Genomic DNA, 12,830 nt, shown 5'->3' with positions numbered 1-12,830 from the left:
TTAACCGGTCCTTGGCAATTCACTTTTTTCAATCTTTCAGCTCCCACACTCTCATGGGTAGGGGGTCTACTTACGGATGTCAAAATTTCGCAACGTTTGTCCGCGCATGGTGCCGCTCCCCTTAGGGAAGTTTGCTTGTGCAAAGCGTTGACCGCTACGTTGGACGCCTTATTCACAGCAGATCGGCCTAATTTCTTTACACAATACCTATCAATGTTGTATAAACATATGAGAATTTTCAGATTGGTCGATTTTCATTTCAAATTTTTTGGATCGCACATAATCCTTATATGCCTTGTAATGTAGTATAACTAGTTTATTAGGCTTGTTACCCTCCATGAGCAAAATGGGGGACGAAATGGAATTTTTTAAAATGAACCGTTGGATGTTGTTTTCATATGAATATATGTTAGTGGTAGAAATTTCAGCAATTTCCTCCTTCGGTTGGACCTCGATCTACCCGGTCAACTCAATACCCTAAATAGAACATAAAACAAATATGCTCTTAACCGATCCTTGGCAATTCACTTTTTTCGATCTTTCAGCTCTCACACTCTCATGGGTAGGGAGTTTACTTACGGATGTCAAAATTTCGCAACGTTTGTCCGCGCATGGTGCCGCTCCCCTTAGGGAAGTTTGCTTGTGCAAAGCGTTGACCGCTACGTTGGACGCATTATTCACGGCAGATCGGCCTAATTTCTTTACACAATACCTATCAATGTTGTATAAACATATGAGAATTTTCAGATTGGTCGATTTTCATTTCAAAATTTTTGGATCGCACATAATCCTTATATGCCTTGTAATGTAGTATAACTAGTTTATTAGGCTTGTTACCCTCCATGAGCAAAATGGGGGGCGAAATGGAATTTTTTAAAATGAACCGCTGGATGTTGTTTTCATATGAATATATGTTAGTGGTAGAAATTTCAGCAATTTCCGCCTTCGGTTGGACCTCGATCTACCCGGTCAACTCAATACCCTAAATAGAACATAAAACAAATATTCTCTTAACCGGTCCTTGGCAATTCACTTTTTTCGATCTTTCAGCTCCCACACTCTCATGGGTAGGGGGTCTACTTACGGATGTCAAAATTCCGCAACGTTTGTCCGCGCATGGTGCCGCTCCCCTTAGAGAAGTTTGCTTGTGCAAAGCGTTGACCGCTACGTTGGACGCCTTATTCACGGCAGATCGGCCTAATTTCTTTACACAATACCTATCAATGTTGTATAAACATATGAGAATTTTCAGATTGGTCGATTTTCATTTCAAAATTTTTGAATCGTACATAATCCTTATATGCATTGTAATGTAGTATAACTAGTTTATTAGGCTTGTTACCCTCCATGAGCATTGTCAGATTGATCAATTTCTATTTCAAAATTTTTGGCCCGCCCGAATAAGCCATAATTTTTTTTTATGTTTTCTATTTTTTAATTACGTTTCTCTTTTTTCTATAATATGCAATTTATCTCTTTCTTTGTAATTGATTTCATAAGTTTTGTTTTCTTTAATTTCGATTTTCTTTGTTACACAACAATTAATATTGGGAGATTTATATAGATAGTTAATTGAATATAACCACCTTAAGTAATATTAATAAATGTTATAAGTTACAAGTATTATATGAATATAAAATATGTTCAATAAAAAACAATGAGTCTTTTATCACCAATATATACCATTAAGCCATATTTTGAGAAGCAAAAAATAATGTTTTTTTTTTTGTTAAACAAAATAAGGCCCTTTTTGGCCCATTTCGGCCCTATTTGGCCCTATTTGAGGGCCGGCCCTACCCGGCCCTAACGGATCGGGCTTTTCGGGCGGGTAAGGGTTAGCATATTTAAGCCCCGGCCCGACCCTATCCGGTCCTAAATTTTGTTGACTTTGACTAGGCCCGGCCCGGCCCGACCCTAAGCCCTAAAATTTAGGGTAGGGCCGGCCCTAGCCCGGCCCATGATGACCCCTAACTCTTGGAGCCACCCTGCTCTCCAAATCACAACACCTCCCAATTCACATTACACAAGTCTCAACAATATTAACTCCACAGGTTATCAGAGCAATCTAATACACAAGATATACAAGAAAATAAAATAGAAAGGTAAATGATAGATAAGTCCTACAATGCGGAAGCAGTGACAGCTATGCCTCAACTCCATGTACACTCGACCTTAACTAATCTAGCCTGCAAATTGGGCATTTGAAACCGAAGGGCCCAAGGGAAAAACATTTAAAAATCCGGTTAGAGTGAGTGAACAAAAAAAAATAAGCAATCTCGAAGGAAAACAAATATAAAATTTACTGCTTTCCCAAATTATTCTCTTAAAAACCTCGCATGCAGTAAAGTCTTGAAAATACTCTTAATCCTTTTCTTTACTGAAAACTTAAACACGTATTGTAAAACATCTCTAAAACCGTCTTGAAATCTTTTAAAATCAAAATAGGCGATATGACTAGAGGGAATTGTCGATTAATCTTCTCATGCCACCTGGAGGATACTGCAGACCAGGGACGCATTGGAGGGTACTGCCGACCGGAAGAAGAGGTGATGGTTAGAGGGTACTGCCGACTAACTATCACATGTCATCTGGAGGGTACTGCCGACCAGATGATGCATCGGAGAGGACTGCCGACTAGGTAATGCATGCATGAGCTAACATATTTACCTCCTCAAATAAACCAGAAGAAATCCACGAAAACTCAACAATTCTCATAACTCGAAAATCAATAAATGCTTTCGAAAAAGGGAACTCAATTTTAACTATGTGAATCATCAATAAATCAACGAAAGCATAACTCAAGAAATCTCGATAATACAATCATGCTCAAATACTCAATAAACCATTCATACTCGTATATCATCATATAAATAGATACTTGAAAATCATAACATCAAGAATTCTCGATAATTTATAAATAACTTGTTGGAAATATAATCTCAAGAAATCTCAATAAATTATAAGCAAGTCGTAAATCAACACGATAATTAGATATTTAAAATATAATACTGCATGCATCATTAATGTAAAAACAAATGTCCTCTCACAGTACGACTTAGCCGCTCACGCGTAAGAATTTCCTCATCAAACAGTGGCTAGGCACGTCGTCCTCGAAATTAAAGGGGGATTTTGAAACCCTAGAATTTCAATCCTTTGATTTGTGCTCCATACTTCAAATTGGACATAGACTTTGAGGGGTGGTTGTATAATCCAAGAGCTCAAAGACCCAACAAGAATCGTCGCCGGAAACTCGAGTTTCGACTAAAACCTAAAAAACGGCTACGCAGTGATCTTCTTCTCCTTGCTGCACCTTCCACGGTTCAAACCAAGCCACCAACCACTCTAGAATTGAAGAGGACGACAAGAGCTTTCCAACGGTACCTGTGGCGTCAAAATCCGTTGCCGGACGGAAGAAATATCACCGGTTAAAGTTGACGAGGTCGCCAGGGGGCACTATGCCAAAAAATGCTTTAGACCATACCCCTCAGACGACAGAAGAGGTTTTTTCTGTTGTCTGATTTTTTTGAGCGTCTTCAGACGACAGTTTTAACTATTTCTGTTGTCTAAATAGTATCAAAATCAATACTAGATCAATTTTTTCAAGTTTGTTGTAATTTAGAAAACTCAGACAACAGAATTCTGTTGTCTGAGTAAATGAAGAAATTATTTCTTCTTGTGTGGACAAAAACCGTTTTTTGGCTGAACTAAAACTTATCTATCTTTTTAATAGACCTAGACCCGGCCCCGTGCTTTCCCACACTTGGTGAAAAAAAATCAGAAAACTCATTTTCCATCTCCCAAACCTAGCAGCACCTCTTCTTCGATGCTCTTCCACCCTCGTTGGTCTCTCATATCAGTCTACAAACCAACAACCAAAGCCGGGTCAAGTCAAGTTCTTCAAGGAAATAGAAATTGAAGCACTGAGATGAGAGAAGACAGTACGAAGAGAGAGAAAGTAGATCTGGTTTCTCAATTCTCCATCTTCTACCTCCGAGCATCATCCGGCGACATCGCCACTACCAATGGACTCTTCGGCCTCCAATTAGTTGACCCAGGCTGCGTCATCCAACGATATCGAAAGTCAGCACCACATGTTTCCTTTTGGTAAGTCCTCTTCCTTTCTCTGTTTTCTGTTCTTTGTACCTTCTATGTTATGTGTGATTTGGATTTAGGTTTTTGAACATTCTCAATCTCAATAAAAGTTAGGAAATTAATTTGGGATTAATTTTTCAGCGTACGAGACTCTGAAATTGGGGGTTAGGGTTTCGATTGGAGAGGAAATTTCTGGTGGCGAAGAAGAGAGGGAAGAAGGAAGAGAATCCCAATGTCGAGTGCGCAAATGCAAAGAGAAAGGCGATTCGAAAAAGTGTATGTGTTTGGCGTACGAGAATCTGAGGGCTTCTCAGGAAGAGTTCTTCAAGACCCGACTTGAACCTGAGGGGTTGAAGGAGTCCCTACAGGGCCGATCGGGAATTCAAGGACGAAATCGAGAAGGTCTTGCTGATTCAAGACAGGGACTTCGACTTGGGATGGAAGTCTGGAAAGGTAAATTTTATGCAAAGCAGGTGTTTGTTTAATTGCCTCACTGGGCTAATATTGCAATGCATTGATTAATTTTTCAGGGTACGAGAATGTGAATTGGGGTTTAGGGTTTCTGTTTCTCAATTTGAATTTTGTTGACTGTTATCTTGTATATATATTTATTTAATCTTAGTTTGGAGCTATGATTAAAAGCATTAGCAGGACAATGAGCATCGCGGAGGCGCAGTTTGTGATGGCGAAGGCGTCAAGGTGCCCGGTCTCGTTGGTGACAGCCACGCCATTGCCCAGAATATAACCTAAGCCCTTACTGGAAAAGCATTGGGTGTAAAAGCAGCTCTCAGAACCACTTATTAGGTTGCTCTCTCTCTCTCTCTGTGAAAATGTAGCTTCCTAGAGGAAAATATTGCTGGGCTAGAGGTCTCTGTAATCAGGATTGTTTCTTCGATGCATTTCTAATTTTTCTGATGATACTTTTAACATTTATATCAGATGTGGTCTTATTTGATTGCAAAGAGTAAGGAAGGCGGGGCAGATGTGATCCAGACTTATGCATTTTGGAGCGGTCACAAGCCCCAGAGAGGACAGGTGTGTCATGAGTTTTTGTCCACAGCTAGTCCGGGCCGATTGCCTTGTGGATATGTCTTGAATATTATTTGTTTATTTTCTTGGTGAAGTATTGATATTCATTCTGAACAACTTGTTCAGTACAACTTTGAAGGGAGATATGATATTGTCAAGTTTGTGAAGTTAGTGGGAGCTAGTGAACTCTATCTCCATTTTTGCATAGGGCTCTACGTCTGCGCTTAGTGGAACTTTGGGTCTTGACTTCTTCCTTGTTATGTTCTCTTCCTATTTACAATAACTCTTTTCCTATTTAACTCCTCAAATTTGAGTTGACCAGTCTGTAGACTGTTGTAGTTTATATTGGTGTTTGTGTCGTCTTGATGTATCTTCGTTATCATCCAGGAAGAGATGCAGCAGTTTGTTTAAAAGATGGTGGATCTTATGTGAGAGGAAGAGCTATTTTCTTGGCAAGGTGGTCCAGCAATTATGCTACAGGTTCATATTTTGAATTTCAATTGAAACATTACATAAATAGTTTGACAGTTTCAACTAATTTATCTTATGAGATCTTAAGGCCTAGTTTGGACTGTGGTAGTTGTAAGTGATTCGTTCATTATATAAACATTTTAAAAATTATTTGATTAATTGATGACAGCTACAAAAGATTATAAGCAAAGAGCATTGAAATTTATACAAAATGGCCCAACAACCTCTTGGTAAAAAGTTTGGGTAGATATTGCAATGAAATTGGAACATTTTCCTTGGCTGAAAAGCTAGCACTTGCAGGTAAGAATCATATACCTGTAAGGTTGATTAAATATATAATTTGTCAGCTTAATGGTATCAACTTATACAGGTATTTAATTCGTATGGAATTTGAGATAAGTTTTGTTTTTTTTTTCTTTTGCAGTTTGGAGAAATTTTGCAAGGTTTGGAGTGGTTTCGAGTTTCAGTGACTTGAGGAACCCTTTTGTGGAGCAAGCAGTGCAGTACTGTGTGGCTGCTGCTCGAGCAACACTTGACAAAGACAAGAAGGATTCGTTAGAGAAATTACCATTGCAAGGAAACGCAACACCCTGTAACAAAATAAAGGTAGTCGATCTGCAGATTATATAACCTTTTTCTTCCTTTTACCTGTCCAGTTGTCCTTTCATGTTAGCATGGCTAGGTTAACTTGCATTGATATATCTTCAAATTAATGTAAAGCAACTTTGGGGTTAATTGGTCTGATAATGTGCATTACAGATGGATGACATAGAGACACATCATTGGAAAATATAAAACGTCAAAAGGAGGGAAGAATAGGTTATATATGAACGCATTAGTTCCATTTGACTTCAGTTTTTCATTACTTGTCTTCCTTTTTATTTCATAAAGTAAATAGGAGAAATGCCAGTTTTAGCAACAGGTAAGGATATACAAGTAATTATTTCTTTAACTGAAAAATTTAACTTCTTCCTTGCCATTTTTCTTAGGATCCTGCATATTATCTGCCATTTTTCTTTTATACTGAAAAGTAATTCTCTCTCAACCATGTCCTTTTGGTGTCAAGTTCAAGCTCTTTTCTAACTCTTGTTTTGGGTGATTAACTCTTGTTTTGTTTCCTTTTTCCTATAACTGAGTTGGCCTTTTTTGTTATATATTTCCTAAAAGTCATTCGTTGTTTCTTTCCATTTGTGAATGTACAGATGGTTTCAACAATGAAGAAGTCGATCTTTGATGAACAAACTAACAAGGCCTTAAGGAAATTGCAAAAGAATGCTCAAAAGAAGAGAAGGCATCATGATGTGGTTCGAGCTGAATGGGCAAATCATGTTATACAGTTCTAACTTTGGTTCTGTTTAAGGTAGATGAGTAGCACTTAGAACTGCTTTTGTGCATTTATATACAACTGATGGAAAGTGTTGATGAACTTAAATTATGCATGCAGTTGCTCTGTCTAGCTACTCTTTCTTTACCTTATAGGTTTTTGACTTGATGCACTAGGTAAATGATCGAGATAAGATGGTTTTTTGGTTCTCTCGATCATAATGTAACTGTTGGCTAGGTTTAGAGTTGGAACTATGGATTGTATTTTGGATGATGTTGATGCAATTAATGAAACGTAGCCATCATTTTCAATGCTGATTTTAGTCCAATTTTATGGTTTTGATGATTGTAAATGACTGAAGTTGAAATGGTTGAAAGGCAACAGATATATGAAGGTTTATGTTATATCAAGAAAATACAACACAATTTATGTTGTATCAAGAAAATAGAAACAACAGAAACAAATGATCATCTGTTGTTTCTACCAAGTTCAAACAACAGAAAAGTAGAGTTCAAAGAGCTCTCAGACAACAGAAATAGGTGGTTGATATGTTGTTTCTACTAAGTTCAAACAACAGAAAAGTAGAGTTCAAAGAGCTCTCAGACAACAGAAGAAGGTGATTGATATGTTGTTTCTACCACGTTCAAACAACAGAAAAGTAGAGTTCAAATAGCTCTTAGACGACAGAAGTAGGTGTTGATATGTTGTTTCTACCACGTTCAAACAACAGAAAAGTAGAGTTCAAAGAGCTCTCAGACAATAGAAGTAGGTGGTTAATATGTTGTTTCTACCAACTTCAAACAACAGAATTATGTTGTTGCATACGAAATCAGTCAACATATAACTGTCGTTGTTCTTCAAATCAGACGACAGAAGCATCAACTAAGCTTAATATTAGTTCAATCAAACGACAGAAACAACAAAAACTCCGTCATCTTACATTAACTACATCGACAGTTATTTTTGAATCCGTTGATGAAGTGAATTTACAACAACATTAATATGTAGTTGTATGGTGTTTCAGACGACAGAACTTAAACTGAATCTGTCGTCTGAGTAGCTTATAAACGACGGAGAATATCTGTCGTCTGAATGGCTTAGAGACGGCAGCCACTTAGACAACAGATTTTTACTTCATCAGACGACAGATATGGTCTGTCGTCTGAAGCATTTTTTGGCATAGTGGGGGGGGGGGGGGAGGAGAAAGAAAATCGCGGGGTAAGTTTCCGAAAATGGAAACTTACCACAGTAACTGTCCCTTATATAGAAAATTCATCATAAATAGTAACTTTTACATTTTAGACCATAACTTCTTCATACGAACTCTGATTTAAGCGTGTCACGTGTCCACTGACTCGGTTTAACGTCCTCTACAACTTCCATGAAGAAAATTTTCTCCAAGACTGACCCCGAACAAAAAGTCAACTTTTTGGTCAACTAAAAATATCGAAACAAAATAAAAAGTGAAAGTAATTGTCGTTTACCATCCAAATGACTAGTAAACTGATAAATTGAGATTCGGGACGTAACAGTTTGGTACACGGAAATGAAAGTAATTCATTTATCTTTTCCATGGGAATGGAAATGAAATATCCCAAGAAATTTCCATTCCGATGTTTGGTAACATTAGAAAAGTTGTCAAAAAGTTTGTAATTAATGGAATAAAATAATGTGTTGTAAGTAATAAATCCAATGATAGAATGGGGGAAAGTGATTACTTTGATTTTTGGAATGAATCATTTTTTCCCTTATTTTTCCTTCATTCAGGAAAGAATTTCTTTTCCTTTTGTATCTCAAATATAAGAAATGAACAAATTTCATTGCCTGATGCTTACTTTCCGTGAAGGAAAAAAAAATGCAACCAGTGTCCGACCCTTGATCCATTAGTAACTTTGATACCTTAAGTTCAAAAAATATCACATTGGTTTCAGAGGTTTTGCCCCCGACCCAACATAAGTATCTGGAGTCGTTAACTCTGTAACGACGTTAGATAACTGACATAAATGGAAGGGTACTTTCGTTCATTCATCCAATATCTTTAAACCCTATCTGTTTTCCACCAGATTTGAATCAAACCCAGCTGGCCTCTATCTCTTACGAATCCTCTCTCAAATCTGAAACTCTCTCTCCTTCCAAACCAGATTCCATTCGTAAATGGATGAAAGGATTGGGCTTTGAGCCTAGAGATAAAGAAAAGGGAAAAGGCGAGAGGAGAGCTGATCTTCTAGTTGTACAGTAAAGGGGTTCGAGCCAATCGCCAATTCGAAAACTTGGTCTAAACCCAGATCTCGCAGTTGGAGCATGAGTCTCTAGGCTGTGTTTCGCCTCAATTGCGGAGTAAAGGCGAGCGATAGCATCGTCGCCGGAGACGTTGGATCGGTCGTACTTGTTGCAGATCGCCTCGACTCTTGTCAGAAGTTCGATGAAGCTATCTTAAATCCAACTCTACCTCGCTAGGTTCCAATTACAGAGTTGAAGGAAGTGAGAAATAAGGAGGGAGAAGTTGGATTTCTGGGTTTGGTCTTCTTCTTCGGTCGTCTTCCTCCATTTTTCAATGTGTGTGCGCGGGGTTGGGCAACCAGAAAGGAAAGCGGCTTCAAAGAAGCAACAGTGTGTGTGAGCTTCAAAATAATGAAATTAATGGATTTTTGATTCCAACAATATCCAAGTCATGTGTACTCGGATCATTTTTTTTCAGATGTATATATAGTGGTCTGGGAGGTGGATTAATGTGACGAGGGTTGGTGATAAACAGAAGCTTGGGATTTATATTGTTGAGAGCGATTAGTTTGACATGATTGAATATAACTACAGTGTAGTTATTGGGTTAATTTTGTTATTTTGGTTAGAATCTAGTTTGGGTTGATGATTATCCTGGGTGAAAAAGATGTCAAAACACAAAAAAAACCACCGTCTTCTTTTTCACTCTGATCTCATGCCTTTTAAGATTATGTACGTATTTAGTTTCTGATTTAGCTCATTCCCTGGAGCCCCGAAACTACATGTGCTAACCGGGGGTTTTTGTTGAGCTTGGTATTGGAGCTTCTAGGTGTTCTTTGAAGCTTTGGAATGGTTTGGCTTGGTGGGTATGTGGCCAAGTACATGTATTTCGTTTGGTAGTGATCTAGTGGAGATTAGGGATGGTAGTCGTGATTTGGTGAAGGGTGATTGTCGGCGGATAGATTGAAGGGTTTTCTGAGATGTTAGGGCGGAGATTAAAGTGTGGGAATCGGAATGGTGGTATCGGGGACGGAGTTGCAGAAGGAGTGGAGGGAGGGAGGGAGGGAGGGAGAGTGATATGCTGTGTGTGGTATATGGTTTGTGTTTTGGAGACTTTCACTTTTGGCCCTTGGATTGATGTTAGATGACGTGTCAGCTTGGTAGTGAAGTCCAAGCAGATTCTAGCACAACTTGTTATAGCAGAGAAGCCGAGTCCGGAGGAGGAGGAGGAGGAGAAACTTCCTCAGTCTAATTTGGAGAAGGGAACACGTCCCAGTACTCTCTATAAATCCTCCGTTTAACTCTGCTTCAACACCGAGTTCTTCACATGTTCTTGATTTTCAGCGTAGAATCTGGTACCCCTCTGAACTCTTCATCTCTTCTTGACGGGAACTTATATCAATTGGAAACTGATGGAAGCTTCCCAATTTTTGCTGCCGCAGATTCATACTTTTCTTGCGACAACTCGTCGATCAATTGGCGTATAGAGATCTTGTGACTCATCCTCTGGTACGACCGACCTCTATCAATACTTTTGTTCACCAAAATAATCAATTAAACTTGTTTTTTGTCTCCTTGTTGATCACGTATAGCACTGCCTCGAGCAAATTTGAAATCAATTATAATTGCCACCATTCTTTTGTCCTCTTTCTTATCACACACAGCACTGATTCTGGAAAACAAAGCAATTGATCATCAATTAAACTTTGCCTCCATTTCTTTTGTCTTCGATCAGCACCGTTTCTGGAAATAAGACACGTTCAAGTTTGAATGCTTGGTCAAATTAAAGAATGAAGTTTGGCCTCCATTATTTTCTTGCTTATCACCGACAACACCACTTCTACAAACAAAGCAATTGTTTATTAATCAATTAAACTTATACACCACCGCTTCCATTAATGAATTAAGCTTGTCTCACTTTGTCTTCTTGTTGATCAGACCACCGCTTCAAGTAACAAAGAGAATACGAGATATCAAAAAAGAGCAAAGTGGTGCGAGAGCAACAGGATAGAGCAATGCAGCAACTCTTGATGAAGCGTCGTGGCCGTCCCCACCAACGACAACGCCGTCAGAACTCGTTTCCGGCGTCTCAGTGAGCCCATGACTCTGTTCAGAGAACGGGAGATTGAAGGCGAGACCAGCTGAGGACGATTCTGGCCAAACTCGATTCGGCGCAGCTGGAGATGTGATGCTAGGGTTCATATTGCCCACTACTCAGTGCCCAAGGCAACCTTGCGGCTTCAACGTGCGAGGAGGAAGGAGGATGACCCTGATCAGAGTCGGGGTTAATTTGAGAAATTTACTAACCAAGTGGTCCCCACCGAAGCTGTGTGACATGCCACGTCAGCGGTTTAACGGTTCTATATCACGGAATGACCTATGAGATTATCATGTCTAGGGGTGTTTTTGATGAAATTGGAAGTCCAGGGACTGAATTGATTTTGGACCCAAATCACAAGGTAGTAACTAGTATTTAGCCCTAGATTGAAATTGCCTATATACCATTACGGAGTTAACGGCTTTAGATACTTATGTTGGGTCGGGGGCAAAACCATAGATACCAAGGTGATATTTTCTAAACTTAAGATATCAAAGTTACTATAATGGATCAAAGGTTAGACATTGTTTGCATTTTTTTCCCTTCAGCAAACCAAACGTGGCCTAACAGTAAGCTAGTTCTGATAAACAATGTTACATCCCGTATCTTAATTTACCTGTTTACTAGTCATTTGGACAGTAAACGACAATTACTTTCACTTTTTACTTTGTTTTGATACTTTTAGTGGACCAAAAAGTTTTGGTCTGGTCAGTTTTTGAGAAAATTTTCTTCATGAAAGTTGTAGAGGACGTTAAACCGAGTTAGTGGTCGGATACGTGGCACGTTTAAATCGGAGTTTGTATGTGAAAGTTATGAAAAAAAAAAACTAAAATTACTGTTAATGGTAAATTTTCTATAAAAGGAGGAGTTATTGTGGTAAGTTTTCGTTTTTGGAAACTTACCCGCGATTTTCTCCACCCCCTGACCACGTCAACTTTGACCGGTGATAACTCCTCCGTCCGGCGACGGATTTTGAGGCCGCAAGTACCGTTGAAAAGCTCTCACCGCCCTCTTCAATTATGGGTGGTTTGGTGGCTTGATTCGAGCTGTAGAGGGAGCAGCAAGGAGGAGAAAAAGGCAAAGTCGCCGTTTTTCAGGTTTTGGTCAGAACTCGAGTTTCCGACCACCTCTGGCGATATTACTTAGTGAGTCTTGGAGCTCTTGGATTATACATTAATTTCTCAAAGTCTCTTCGTCCAATTTGAAGTATGGAGCACGAATCGAAGCCTTGAATATCTAGGGTTTTGAATTTCCCCTTTTTGCTTTCGAGGTAAATTCCGGACTTTTGACTTCAAATTGGACTTTGTTGTAGCTGTGAAAGTTGCTGGGCTTGTTGAAAGGAACATTTTGGCATAGGTGTTGATACACAGTTCTGGGGTTGGCCGGCAGCGTGTGGGCCGCCTGGGGTCATTTCTGGCCTCCTAAATTTGCTGGTTGCATTCCTTGTATCTTTTGGAGCTTGTTGGTGTGTGTTTTATAAAGATTGGAGGAGGTTTAGTATTGATTGTGATTTTCCGAAGTGTGGAGTTTGGGTTGTCGATTTACGAGAATCTGACTGTCAGATTTCTCTTTATTCTACTCTATAATACTTAAATA

The 12,830-nt window shown here is 39.0% G+C and overlaps 1 long non-coding RNA gene across 2 annotated transcripts; it reads left to right on the top strand.

The window, feature by feature from the left end:
• The first annotated feature begins 8,929 nt into the window (after positions 1–8,929).
• Positions 8,930–11,758, top strand: LOC133716255 (uncharacterized). Of its 2 annotated transcripts, none has more exons than XR_009849347.1 (3): positions 8,930–10,491; positions 10,579–10,645; positions 11,075–11,758. It is a non-coding gene; the product is annotated as an uncharacterized LOC133716255 (long non-coding RNA). The 2 variants fall into 2 exon arrangements; XR_009849348.1 differs by lacking the exon at positions 11,075–11,758 and adding an exon at positions 10,872–10,978.
• Positions 11,759–12,830: the final 1,072 nt, after the last annotated feature.

Source organism: Rosa rugosa, chromosome 1, assembly GCF_958449725.1.
Source record: "Rosa rugosa chromosome 1, drRosRugo1.1, whole genome shotgun sequence".
Classification (NCBI taxonomy): domain Eukaryota; kingdom Viridiplantae; phylum Streptophyta; class Magnoliopsida; order Rosales; family Rosaceae; genus Rosa; species Rosa rugosa.
Note: the sequence above shows the minus strand (reverse complement) of the source record. Positions and strands in the feature narration are given on the sequence as shown.